The sequence below is a fragment of the Notamacropus eugenii genome, chromosome 3 (assembly GCF_028372415.1).
Source record: "Notamacropus eugenii isolate mMacEug1 chromosome 3, mMacEug1.pri_v2, whole genome shotgun sequence".
NCBI classification, from domain to species: Eukaryota; Metazoa; Chordata; class Mammalia; order Diprotodontia; family Macropodidae; genus Notamacropus; species Notamacropus eugenii.
The window spans coordinates 419,257,983-419,272,567 of record NC_092874.1 but is presented as its reverse complement, the minus strand read 5'-3'; the positions used below and the strand labels follow the sequence as shown (position 1 = coordinate 419,272,567).

Here is a 14,585-nt window from a genome sequence, read left to right as displayed (position 1 = left end):
CTCACTGCAAAAGTCTCAAACATCAAGAATCATGAAGTGAACTTGTAGGTCGCTCTTTGCCTCAAAATCTTGTTTGGAATCCAAAATTCTGTTCTGATATTATGGGCACATTGTTTATAGTCTCCATAATGTTGGTGTAGACATATACATATATACACATGCATATCCATATATAAAATACCCAGCTATATAATAGCTATCTAAAATGTCATAGTTATATCTAACTATATCTAAGTATATAAATATGTTTAAATGTATATACATGCATAAATACATATAAACCCATTTATATGTATATATGCATATACATTTAGGTAGAATTGTCATTCTTATTATGTTAACTGGGCCTACCCACAGGCAACTTATATTTTTCCAGTTACTTAGATCTGACTTTATTTGTATGAAAAGTGTATTGTAAATTGTTCATATAGTCCCTGGGTACGTTTTGGCACATAGACTCCAAGTATTTTATAATGTCTACTGTAACTTTAAATTGAATTTATCTTTCTATCTCTTGGTGTTGGATTTTGTTAGTAATATATAGAAATGCAGATTATTTATGTGGGTTCATTTTGTAACCTGCAACTTTGACAAAATTATTTATTATTTCAAGTAGTTTTTTACTTGATTCTCTAGGATTCTCTAAGTATATTATCATATATGCAAACAGTGATAACTTAGTTTCTTCCTTGCCTATTCTAGTTCCTTCACTTTGTTTTTCTTCTCTTATTGCTGAAGCTAACATTTCTAGTATCATATTGGATAATGGTGGTGAAAATGGACATCCTTGCTTCACCCCTGACCTTTTGCATCTAATTTGTCCCTGTTACATATAATGCTTGTTGATGTTATTAGGTAGATACTACTTATTATTTTAAGGAAGGATCCATTTATTTCTATGCTCTCTAATGTTTTCAGTAGGAATGGGTATTGTATTCTGTCAAAAGCCTTTTCTGCATCTATTGAGATAATCATGTAGTTTCTGTTAGTTTTGTTGTTTATATGATCAATAATGCTAATAGTTGTCCTAATATTGAACCAGCCCTACTTTTCTGGGTGTACATTCTGCCTGATCATAATGTATTATTCTCATCATAAGTTGCTGTAATCTTTTTGCTAATATCTTGTTAAAAATTCTTGCATCTATATTCTTTAGGGAAATTAGTCTATCATTTTCTTTCTCTGTTTTCGTTCTTTCTAGTTTAGGTATCAGCACCATATTTGTATCATAAAAAGAATTTGGTAGGACCTCTTCTTCAACAATTTCCCCAAATAGTCTATGTACTATTGGAATTAACTGTTATTTAAATGTTTGATAGAATTCACTTGTAAATCTGGCCCTGGAGGTTTTTTCCTAGGGAGCTCATTAATGGCTTATTCATTTTTTTTTCTGAGAAGGGGTCATTGAAGTATTTAACTTTTCCTTCTCTTAATCTGATCAATTTATAATTTTTAATATTCATCCATTTCACTTACATTGTCCAATTTAGTAGTATAGAGTTGGAAAAAGTAATTTCTAATTATTGATTTAATTTCCTCCTCATTGGAGGTGAATTTGCTATTTTTATTTTTGATGTTCCTGATTTGGTTTCCTTCTTTCTTTCTTTTATCAAATTGACCAACGATTTATAAATTTTATTATTTTTTTCATAAAACCAATTCTTAGTTTTATTGGTTAGTTCAATAGTTTTCTTTTTTTTTTTTTGTTTCTAGTACTGTCTATATTGGGTCAGCATTTTTTTTTTATTTTTTTTATTTTTATTTTTTTTAATGTTTAACAATCACTGCCATACAATTGCGATTTTATCCCTCCCCACCCACCCCCCACTACCTCCCTCCCTCCCCACGACTGCATACAATTCTGTATAGATTCTACATATACTTTCCTATTGAGTATATTTTCACTATAGTCATGCTATGTAGTCAGACTAAGATAAATGAAAGAATCCGTATAACAAATCAGAACATGATACACAAACAGATACACATACACAAACATGATCTGCTACATTACGTGAGTGACTTCCATATTTCTCTCTCTGAGTGTGGAAGGCATCTTGCCTTGAGGTCCACCATTGGGATTTTTTTTTTTTCAGAAGTTCTTGTGTTATTGCAAAAATCTAAGTCTACCAGAAAAAACTCTCACACACTGTGGTTGTTGCTGTGCATAAAGTTCTCCTGGTTCTGCTCCTTTCACTCAGCATCAGGTCATATAAGTCCTTCCAGGCCTCTCTGAAGTCTTCTTGTTCATCATTTCTTATGGCACAATAGTACTCCATTACATTCATATACCATAATTTATTCAGCCATTCCCCAATTGATGGACATCCCCTTGACTTCCAGTTTTTGGCAACTACATAGAGTGCTGCTATAAATATTTTTGTACATGTGGGACCCTTTCCCATTTTTATGATGTCTTGGGGATATAGTCCTAGTAGCGATATTGCTGGGTCAAAGGGTATGCACATTTTTGTAGCCCTTTGGGCATAGTTCCAAATTGCTCTCCAGAATGGTTGGATGTGCTCACAGCTCCACCAACAATGAATTAGTGTTCCAACTCTCCCACATCCTCTCCAGCATTTATCATTTTCTTGTTCTGTCATGTTTGCCAATCTTATAGGTGTGATGTGGTACCTCAGAGTTGTTTTGATTTGCATCTCTCTAACCAATAGTGATTTAGAGCATTTTTTCATATGATTATAGATAGCTTTAATTTCTTCCTCTGAAAATTGCCTGTTCATATCCTTTGACCATTTATCAATTGGGGAATGACTTGTATGATTATACATTTGGGTCAGTTCTCTATATATTCTAGAAATGAGGCCTTTATCCCCGAGCTTAGCTGTAAAAATTCTTTCCCAATTTACTACATCCCTCCGGATTTTGGTTGCATTGGGTTTGGTTGTGCAAAAACTTCTCAGTTTAATGTACTCAAAGTTATCCATTTTGCATTTCATAATGCATTCTATCTCTCCTTTAGTAAAGAATTCTTCCCTTCTCCATAGATATGATAAATACACCATTCCTTGCTTCTCCAGTTTATTCATGGTATCAATCTTTATACCTAAATCATGTACCCATTTGGACTTTATTCTTGTGTACGGTGTCAGGTATGGGTCTATGCCTAATTTCCGCCACACTGTTATCCAGTTTTCCCAGCAATTTTTGTCAAACAATGAGTTCTTATCCCAGAAGCTGGGGTCCTTGGGTTTATCAAACAGAAGGTTGCTATATTCCTTGCCTACTGCATCTTGAGTGCCAAGTTTATTCCACTTGTCTACCTCTCTGTTTCTTAGCCAATACCAAGTGGTTTTGATAATTGCTGCTTTACAGTACAGTTTGAGGTCTGGTAGCGCTAGGCCACCTTCCCAAGCATTTCTTTTCATTAGTCCCTTTGATATTCTGGACCTTTTGTTTTTCCAGATGAATTTTGATATTATTTTATCCAGCTCTAGAAAGTAATTGTCTGATAGTTTAATTGGTATGGCACTAAATAAGTATATTAATTTGGGTAGAATTGTCATTTTTATTATATTAGCACGGCCTACCCATGAGCAACTAATGTTTTTCCACTTACTTAAATCTGACTTTATTTGTGCCAAAAATGTCTTGTAATTGTGTTCATATAGTCCCTGGGTTTGTTTTGGCAGGTAGACTCCTAAGTATTTTATACTGTCTACCCTAACTTTAAATGGGATTTCTCTTTCTATCTCTTGCTGTTGGACTTTGTTGCTAATATATAGGAATGCAGAAGATTTGTGTGGGTTTATTTTGTACCCTGAAACTTTGCCAAAGTTGTTTATTAATTCAAGTAATTTTTTACTTGAATCTCTAGGATTCTCTAGGTAAATCATCATATCATCTGCAAAGAGTGATAACTTAGTTTCTTCTTTGGCTGTTCTAATTCCTTGAATATCTTTATCTTGTCTAATTGCTACAGCTAACATTTCTAGTACCATATTGAATAATAGTGGTGATAATGGACAACCTTGTTTCACCCCTGATCTTATTGGGAATGCATCTAGCTTATCCCCATTGCATATAATGCTTGCTGAAGGTTTTAGATAGATACTGCTTATTATTTTATGGAAAGTTCCCTTTATCCCTACGTTCTCCAATGTTTTTAGTAGGAATGGATGTTGTATTTTGTCAAAAGCTTTTTCTGCATCTATTGAGATAATCATGTGGTTTTTGTTAGCTTTGTTGTTGATGTGATCGATAATGCTAATAGTTTTCCTAATATTGAACCAGCCCTGTAGTCCTGGTATGAATCCTACCTAATCATAATGTATTAATCTCGTGATAAGATGCTGTATTCGTTTTGCTAAAATCTTATTTAAAATTTTTGCATCTATATTCATCAGGGAAATTGGTCTATAATTTTCTTTCTCTGTTTTGTCTCTTCCTGGTTTGGGTATCAAAACCATATTTGTATCATAGAAAGAATTTGGGAGGACTCCTTCTTCCCCAATTTTCAAGAATAGTGTATGTAGTATTGGAATTAACTGTTCTTTAAATGTTTGATAGAATTCACTTGTGAATCCATCTGGCCCTGGAGATTTTTTCCTAGGGAGTTCATTGATGGCTTGTTCAATTTCTTTTTCTGAGATGGGGTTGTTTAAGTATTCAACTTCCTCTTCTGTTAATCTGGGCAATTTGTATTTTTTAAAATATTCATCCATCTCGTTTAGATTGTCGAATTTGTGGGCATAAAGTTGGGCAAAGTAGTTTCTAATTATTGTTTTAATTTCCTCCTCACTGGAGGTGAGTTCACCCCTTTCATTTTTAATGTTAGTAATTTGGTTTTCTTCTTTCTTTTTTTTGATCAGATTGACCAAAGGTTTATCAATTTTATTAGTTTTTTCATAAAACCAACTATTGGTTTTATTTATTAATTCAATAGTTTTCTTAATTTCAATTTTATTAATCTCTCCTTTGGTTTTCAGTATTTCTAATTTGGTATTTACTTGGGGATTTTCAATTTGTTCTTTTTCTAGCTTTTTCAACTGCAAGCCTAAGTCATTGATCTCCTCTTTCTCTATTTTATTTATGTAAGCATTCAGAGATATAAAACTTCCCCTAATAACTGCTTTTGCAGTAACCCATAAGTTTTGGTATGTTGTCTCACTATTGTCATTCTCTTGAATGAAGTTGTTGATTGTTTCTATGATTTCTTCTATAACCCAATCCTTCTTTAGAATTAGATTATTTAGTTTCCAATTGATTTTTGGTTTCTCTTTCCATAGCCTTTTATTACATGTAATTTTTAATGCATTATGATCTGAAAAGGATGCATTGATTATCTCTACCTTTCTGCACTGGATTGTGAGATTTTTATGTCCTAGTACATGGTCAATTTTTGTAAATGTTCCATGTACCGCTGATAAAAAGGTATATTCCTTTCTATTCCCATTTAATTTTCTCCAAAGATCTATCATATCTACCTTATCCAAAGTTTTATTTACCTCCTTAACCTCTTTCGTGTTTATTTTGAGGTTGGATTTATCTAGTTCAGAGAGGGGGAGGTTGAGGTCCCCCATTAGTATAGTTTTGCTATCAATTTCTTCCTTCAACTCCCCCAACCTCTCCTCTAAGAATCTGGATGCTATACCACTTACTTTCCTTTTTTTTTAGAGCATACATGTTTAGTAATGATATTGCTTCATTGTCTATGGTGCCTTTTAGTAGGATATAGTTTCCATCCTTATCCCTTTTGATTAGATCTATTTCTGCTTTTGCTTTGTCTGAGATTAGGATTGCTACTCCTGCCTTTCTTACATGAGCTGAGGCACAATATATTCTGCTCCATCCTTTGACCTTTATCCTATGTGTATCCCCCCATTTCAAATGTGTTTCTTGTAAGCAGCATATTGTTGGATTATGGCTTTTAATCCATTCTGCTATCCGTCTCCGTTTTATGGGAGAGTTCATCCCATTCACATTCACGGTTATGATTACAATCTGTGTATTTCCCTCCACCCTCTTTCCCACCATTTGTGCTTTTAACTCTCCCGTCTCCCTTCCCCTCCTCAATAGTATTCACTTTTCTCCCCCTCCTCCTGCAGCCTTCCCCTCCTTCTTTTAGCCCCCCTCCCTTTTAGTCCCCTTTACTCTTATTGCTTCTTTCCTCCCTTTTAGTCACCCTCCCCTTTCTCCCCCCTTCCCCTCCTACTACCTATAGAGCTAGTTAGGATTATCTACTTAAGATTATTGTTCCCTCCTTTGAACAAATCAGACGAAAGTACCTCTCAAACAATGCTCATCTCCCTCCCCTCCTTCCCTCTACTATAGTTTTGTACTTCTTCCTGTGATATAATTTGCCATTTTCTGTTTCCCCCTTTCCACACCTTCTATTACATTCCCTTGTCATACTTAAATCATATTTTTGACATGACATCATTTACTTTATGCCCGTTCCCTCTACATATATCCCTTTTATCATAATAGCTGCACAGTTCTCAAGATTGACAGGTATCATCTTCCCTAATAGGGAGGTAAACAGATTGCCCTAATTGAGTTGCAAGTTTTTGTTTTTGTTTTTTCCCCTCTGTTTACCTTTTTATGATTCTCTGGAGACCTGCATTTGAAGATCAAATTGTCTATTGAGTTCTGGTGTTTTGGTCAGGAAGCTCTGGAAATCCCTTATTTCGTTGAATGACTTTCTCCTTGCCTGAAATGTTATGCTGAACTTTGCTGGGTAGTTGATCCTTGGTTGAAGTCCCAACTCCTTTGCCTTACGGAATATTGGGTTCCAATTCTTTCGATCTTTTAATGTAGAAGCTGCAAGGTCCTGTGTGATCCTGACTGTGTGTCCTTGATTTTTGAATTGTTTCTTTCTGGCTGCTTGTAGTATTTTCTCCTTCACTTGACAGCTCTGGAATTTGGCAACTATATTTCTTGGGGTTTTGAGTTTGGGATCCCTTTCGGGTGGGGAACGGTGGATTCTTTCGATGACTATTTTGCCCTCTGAGTCTAGTACTTCTGGGCAGTTTTCCTTGATGATTTCCTGGAAGATATTGTCCAGACTCTTTTCTTCATCATGGGTTTCTGGCAGGCCAATAATTCTTAGATTTTCTCTCCTGGATCTATTTTCCAGGTCAGTTGTTTTTCCAATTAAATATTTTACATTTTCTTCTATCTTTTCATTCTTTAGATTTTGTTTGACTGGTTCTTGTTGCCTCATTGAGTCATTAGTTTCTACTTGCCCAATTCTAATCTTGATCGTATTGTTTTCTTCAGTTAGCTTTCGCATCTCCTTTTCCATCTGACCAATTTTTCCCTTTAAGGAGCTATTTTCTCCATTTAATTTTTGTACTTCTTTTTCCATTCGACCAATTTTCCCAGTTAGGTTTTGGGTTTCCTTTTCCATCTGATCAATTTTCCCTATTAGGTTTTGAGTTTCCTTTTCCGTTTGATTAACTCTTCCTTTTAGGGAATTATTCTCTCCAGTTAATTTTTGAACTTCCTTTTCCATTTCTTCAATTTTCTTTTTCAGAGTGATGTTCTCATCAGTGAATTCTTTTTTTATAGTTTTAAAATCATTGGCCAGTTTTTCTTTTATATCCTTCTTCAGACATTCCAGGTAATCTAGTTGTGCTTGCGAGAAATTCATAGTCCCATCTGAGGTTTCAGATGGAAGTACAGTCTCAGCTCTGACCTCTTTGGTGTTTGTGTTTTGGTCCTTATCCCCATAGAAAGATTCTATGGTTTTTACACTTTTCGTCTGCTTTTTCCGATTCATGATGTTGGCTGAGTGTTGTAGCTTTTGGTTCTTTCAGTCAGAAGATACAGATCTTTTAAGTTGAGTTGATGTTTGTCTAGGCTAAAAGCAGGCTTTTTGTTGTTGTTGTTGTTGTTGTTGTTGTTGTTGTTTCCCAGATCAACCCTGGAGTTTGCTTGATAGGTGTGTGGGAGGGGTGGTCTGGTCTCAGGATATCTCCTCAGCTGACCTGAGGCAAAGGCAAGGTCAGGGGATGGTGATCCCAGCTTCCCTATTGTCTTCCCTTTTCCCCTGGAGGGCTGGGGCACGCCTAGAGGCTAATGCCTGCTCCCGCCCCTCCTGGGGCTCGTCTCCCGGGCTGAGGCTTGCCTGGGTCTCAGTGCGAATTTTCTCTGCCCTGGGTCGTCTGTCCCTCCAGATAGCCTCCACCACCGTAGGAAGAATCCCCCTTTGCCACTTTTCCAGCCTCTGGTGTTATGAGACCACCCGCCCCCTTCTGCTGTTCCCACTGATCCAGGATTAATCTGGGGAAGAATTTTATGGTTCCCTCACGGTCATCGGGGGGGAGGGGAGAGCACTTACTGATCACTCCGGCATCCCAGCTCCTGGATGTTCAAGTAGTGACCCACTGAAGTCCCGTCTTTAGGCTGGAGATTTCAAGGGCTGTTGCGCTGATATCGTTGACTCGGCCTGGCTTATCTCCTGCTCCGCTGGTCTCGCCCGCCACTCTCGGGCCCCTCGGGTCCCCTCTGCCCTGCCGCGCCGACCGCGCTGCGCTGTGCGCCGGGGTCTTACCCCCGCGGAACAGATCCCTCCCGTGGACCCTCCAGTCCAGCCTGGGCTCCGAATCCGTCAAAGTCCGTCTCCCACTGGATTCTACACCTCCAAAGTCTGGTCAGACTCTCCCCCCAGAGATATCCAGAGGAGTTTTTCCAGGAGCTTAGGTGAGTCGTTGCTTTCACTCCGCCATCTTGGCTCCGCCCCGCTCCTCAATAGTTTTCTTAATTTCAAATTTATTAATCTGTCCTTTGGTTTTCAGTATTTCTAATTTGGTATTTTTTTTTTTGAAGATTTTAGACGTTTAATTGTTTTTCAAGGTTACTACTGCAGCTTGGCAGAGGAATCAGAGAGGAGAAGGGGGAGGGGAGGGTAAAAGGGAAAGTACTGTCAAGATTCCAATTATAAGGCTGAAAACTGTATTAAGAGTGAGTTGAAAGTATGTCTCACATGGCTACTTCTCTACCAGCAAGAGAAAGAAGAAATGAGAGAGTAAACCAAGGACAGAGCTAAGTAGCCTAAGTAGCTAAGACTTGCCCTAGGCTGCTGACCAGCTCACACACACCATCATAGTACAATTACATATAAGTTGGAAGAGAGAAGGGAAGAGATTTGATAAAAGAGTGAAACTTTGAATTAAGGTTGCAACAGGACTGACAACTAGTGTGGCTCTCAGTTCCTTGGAGAAGAGCTGAGGGAAGAAGAGCTTTGGGGGCTTGGTCTGCAGAGAGACCTCCAGGGTTCCAGAATGCAGTGAAGGGGGAGGACTTTAGCTCCATCCATACCTGCTGGCTGGTTCCAGGGCTCTGGATCCCCTAGAACACTTTAGACTCAAGTATAGTTCCTGCAGTTTTCAGACTATTGGCACCACCACAAAGCAATGCCTTACACAGAGTAATTAAATGAGTCAGAGGGATGGTTGATAAAGAAAATGAAGCATGTGATTCTCGGCTCCAAGGGACTTCTCCCCTTCCTCCAAATCCCTTGGGGCAAAATGTAGAGGAAACAGGGCAAAACAAGTAAAAGAAGTCAGACATGCCATACTATCACATAATCAGCAACAGCTGGGAATTCCACTACTCTGGCACTTTAAATAAGCAAGACAAGAATGTGACTCTCCTTCCCCACTGGCATGTGGAAGTACAAATTCACAGCATTGGGAGCTCACAGGATCTGCCAAGCTTGTGCCAGTGGATAAGCTGGACATTCCTAGGATCCCAGAAGAAGGGAATGGCCCACAGGAAAACATATAGCTTTGTCATAAAAAGTCCCATGCCCAGGGTTGGTATGAAAAGAAATCAATAGACACATTTCATGAACACCTAGGGTCTGGAGCAGCTGCTTACTATGGCAGAGAAAGGCACGCTACCAAGAAATCAGAAAGCAGGACAGCTCCAGCAGAGTAGAGCACCAAAGAGAGTGAGAGCATGGAGCGAATGCAGGATCTGCTCACTTATCCCATGCCACCTGAGATACCAGTCTACCAAGGAATTGCAGGGACCAGGACAATCCCCATGAGGCCTTTTATTTCTAGTAAAGATGTTGCCCTGAGCCTGCTCACTTTTAGCTGGGGATGAGAGAGAAAACCTGAGGCTCAGCTGCCATAAGTACCATAGGAATTTGAGCAAGGTTGGGGCATAAACTGGGTCTATAATGGAGATTCCCACATCCTCCTCAAAAAGAGCCAGAATAAGTCAAGGCAGATTGGTGAATGCCCTTTCAAATGTGCCTTCAAGTAACGAGGATCACAATGCATTTACCAGTTTCATGCTACAGGATGGCTTGAAGAAAAAAAGACAAAGGTAGGAATAGAGAAAACAATTTTAGTGCTTCCCCCAACCCCAGCTTGAGTCCCCATCCCACTCCAATACAGTGAAGTCTAGCTTCTGACTGCAGCAAGTCTTGGGGGGAGGGGGAGGGAGACCATCTCCAGTTCGGGGAACAAACTTCAGGGACAGAGATGCCAGAGTACCTTGGTGAGCATTTTCTTTATCCAACCTATGGAAGACCCTGAACCCATCGGAGGAAAAGGATCATGAATAGCAGTCCCAGAACCAAAAGGGGATTTCTGATGCAGAAGTGGCTAAGTCCAGTGCAGTCTTCCCTTTGGGGGAATGGCAGGACTGAGATGAGCCACTTTCTCTGGGAAGAAATAGACTGATCCAACCTTATCCCACCAGAATAATGGTTCAGTCTAGCAAGTCTCCTACTAAATACAAAGAAATTAGCCATGATCATCATAAATGGGTCCCGTTGCCTACCTCTGGTGCTTGTTGGGAACAGAAACCCAAATCAGTTCAGAGGAAGGACATCTGCTTAAGATAGACATAGGCAACTTGGCTGAGGATGACAAAGGAAGAGACAAGGGGAGGCTGCTCAGGCTCCAGAGTCTCACCCTTGCTTCCCTAAGAAACCAGAAGAGGTCAAAATAGCCACACAATGATTATGGGTGAAATAGCTAATAAAATACCAAGAAGGGATGAAAGCAGGGACAAGATCATTACATGAGGAACTCTTTCAGTTATCTCCAAATTAAAAGCAACCCTGGGGCTTGGAGAGAAGGAAAGGAAGAAGAATCCCTCAAATCCACATGTCTTGGAAGTTGCCCTTGAAATGGAATGTGAACAATCGCCTCAGTTCAGAGCAGCCTGCTTCCTCCATAGGTTAGCCCAGGAGCATGGCTAGAAGGCATCCTCAGGCACAGGATCAGTGAGATTTGGGGGAACCATTCTTTTGACTTCCCTGATATGTGTCTGTGGAGAGAAGACTGTCCAAAAAGGCCTCTGTCAATTCGGCTACCATCTTCCTGTCAGGGACAGTCTGGGACATCCCATAAATGGCACCCATGCCTGTTGTCCTAGCTTTCAGATTCTTCATGATCTGTGTGACAGACTCCTGGATATCCTTCAGAAACAGCATGGAAACCTTGGGATGAGTATGAACCAGGGTGATGCAGATGTGGATGCTTGATGGGAACTGCAAAATATTCAAGTTCCAACCCTTGTCATGAGATTAGAGTTGAAAACTCTCAGTCATTAGAGCTTAAAGTGATAAATGACAGCAGGGGGTCCCCAAAAACAAAGATGCCTTTGATTTTTTCTAGCTCTGACTTGAGGAAGCAGGGGGTTCTGATCATATTCTTGGTGGCCTCAACATAGCCATTTTTCCCTATGTGCATCAAAGTGGCCCAGAAGACTGCGATGATGCCACCGGGCTTTGATCCTGCTATACTGGGAGATGCATAGATCCCTCCCTGCCAATCAGGGGAAATGCAAAACTGGCAGCACCTATACTCCTTGCTGCTGTACAGTAGTACGAATAAGCCTTTGGGAGTGTATCCATACTTATGAGTATCTGCAGAAATGCTAGTCACGCCTTTCACCTGGAAATCAAAAGGCTGATGCAGTGGGTAGCCTGCTTGCTGCATGAAGGCAGTGAGGAAGCCCCCCAAACAGGCATCTATGTTGAAAGGAATTTTATACTTGACAACCAGGTTGGCCACTTCAGGCACAGGATCCATCACCCCATGCGGAAACTGAGGCATTGAACAGACAAGCATTGCAGTGTTACTGGAAATGGACCTTCTCATTGCTTTGACATTCACCTCCATCTTCTTAATCAGTGGGACACGTATCAGCTTCATCCCAAAATAATGGGCTGCCTTCTCAAAGGCAGCATGGCCACAATTTCTGGAAATTTGATGCCTTTTTGATAAGCCAGGTCTTGATAGGCTCTGCAGACCATCAGGATACTCTCTGTCCCGCCTGAAGTCATGCAGCCACAAGACTCTGGTCCACCATTAAAGAGGGTGCAAACTATCCTCACAGTCTCTGCCTCCATCTTTTGAACCCCTGGAAAGACTTCTGGGTGTAATGGATTGTTCCATGCAGTCTCCATAAACCTTCACGAGAAGTTCAGTGAGTTTTTCATCACCACTGTACACTGTCCCAGAGAGTTTCCCATCTTCCTAATATGAATTTCCAAGGGAGTTGTAGTCCTTGAGTCTCTCCAGAATGTCAGATGCACTTAAACCTTCTGCCAGCAGGTTTTTCACGTATTCCTTGTCCACTTTCAGGAATGACAGATTCTTGATAATGTCTTCCCTGGTCTTGTTAAATCTCTCTCTGATCTTAATACCAATAATAGGGATTCTTCCAGTGATTCTAAAAAAACTTCTATTTTGAAGCTCTCAGACTGGAAGATAAACCCATAGAGCCACACCATCAGCAAGGTCCACAGTACACTCCATGCAATCAGCTGCTGGGGTTCATATTTGGTGCAGTGTCCATTTACATAGTTCTTGGCATTGATCAAATATACCTCCAAGATTTCCTGATACGGCTCAATGGCCTTCACCTTTAGGAGGTCCCAGTCAAACATCTCTTTCTTCTTGCTCTTCCATCAGTGCCTTCTTGCCCGCAGAGAGTTCCCTCTCCCCTCCTTCAGAGGCCCGACCCCGGTCTCTAATTTGGTATTTACTTGGGGATTTTCAATTTGTTCTTTTTCTAACTTTTTCAGCTGCATGCCCAATTTATTAATCTTCTCCTTTTTTTTTAAATTTTACTCATGTATGCATTCAGTGATGTAAAACTTCCCCTAAGAACTGCTTTCGCAGCATCCATTAGTTTTTGTAGGTTGTCTCATTATTTTCATTCTCTTCAATAAACTTATTGATTGTTTCTATGATTTGTTGTTTAACCTACTCTTTCTTTAGGAGTAGATTATTTTGTTTTCAATTAACTTTTAGTCTATCTTTCTATGGCCCTTTATTACATATACTTTTTATTGTATTATGATCTGAAAAGGATGCATTGACTATCTCTTCTTTTCTGCTGTGAACTGTGAGGATTTTATGCCTTAGTTCATTGTTAGTTTTTGTGTATGTGTCATATACTGCTGAGAAAAAGGCATATTCTTTTCTCCAGAGATCTATCATATTTACCTTATCCAGAGTTCTATTCACCTCCTTAACTTCTCTCTTGTTTATTTTGTGGTTAGATTTATCAAGTTCAGAAAGAGACATGAGGTCCTTTACTAGTATAGTTTTATTATCTATTTCTTCCTGTACCTCCCTTAACTTTTCCTCTAGGAATGTGGATGCTATACCACTTGGTGCATATATGTGTAGTAATGATATTGCTTCCTTGTCTTTGGTACCTAATTTAGTAGGATATAGTTTCCTTCCTTATTTCTTTTGATTAGATCTATTTCTGCTTTTGCCTTTTCTGAGATAAAGATTGCCACTCCTGTTTTGTTTAAATCAACTGAAGCACACTATATTCTGCTCCAAACTTTTACCTTTACCCGTGTGTTTCCCCATTTCAAATGTGTTTCTTATAAACAACATATTTTAAGAATATGATTTTTATCCATTCTGCTATCAGTCTCCTTTTCATGAGAGAATTCATCCAATTCACATTCAAAGTTGTGATTACTATCTGTGTCTTTCTCTTCTTCATATTTCCCCCAGTTTATGTTTTAATTTCTCTCTTCTCCCTTCCCCTCCACAATAGTTTTATTTTTGACCACCACGTCCCTCACTCTTCCTTCCCTTCTTTCAGCCCCCCTTCATTTTACTACCTTTTCCCCTTACTATTTTTTCCCTTCCTTTCAACCTCCCCTCCCTTTTCTTTTCCCTTTCCCCTCCTACTGCATATAGGGCAAGTATGTTGTTCCCTCCTTTAACCAAATCAGATGAGAGTAAATCTCAAACAACCCTTATCTCCCTCCCCTCTTTCCCTCTCCTATAATATGTTTTATGCCTCTTCTTGTGATGTAATTTGCCATTTTCTGCTTCCTCCTTTTCTCTTCTTCCATTACAATCTCTTTGCACCTTCTAATCACATTATTTTTATCATCACATCTGTTAATTTATACTCACTGCCTCTATGTATATTCCTTTTAAATGTCATAATAAATATATATTTCTCAAGATTAACAAGTATCATCCTCTCATAGAGGGATGTAAGCAGTTTGCTTATATTAAAAAATAAGTTTTCCTCCCTGTTTACCTTTCTATGCCTATCTTGAGACTTGTATTTGAAGATCAGATTTTCTATTGAGCTCTGGCCTTTTCATTATGAAGGTC

The 14,585-nt window shown here is 39.2% G+C and overlaps 1 long non-coding RNA gene and 1 pseudogene across 1 annotated transcript in view; one reads left to right on the top strand and one right to left on the bottom strand.

Annotated features, from left to right (window-relative positions):
• LOC140497339 (uncharacterized) overlaps positions 1-14,585 on the top strand; it is a 164,975-nt gene that overhangs the window by 62,947 nt on the left and 87,443 nt on the right. The window lies entirely within an intron of this gene.
• Positions 11,134-12,928, bottom strand: LOC140531738 (sphingosine-1-phosphate lyase 1 pseudogene; annotated as a pseudogene).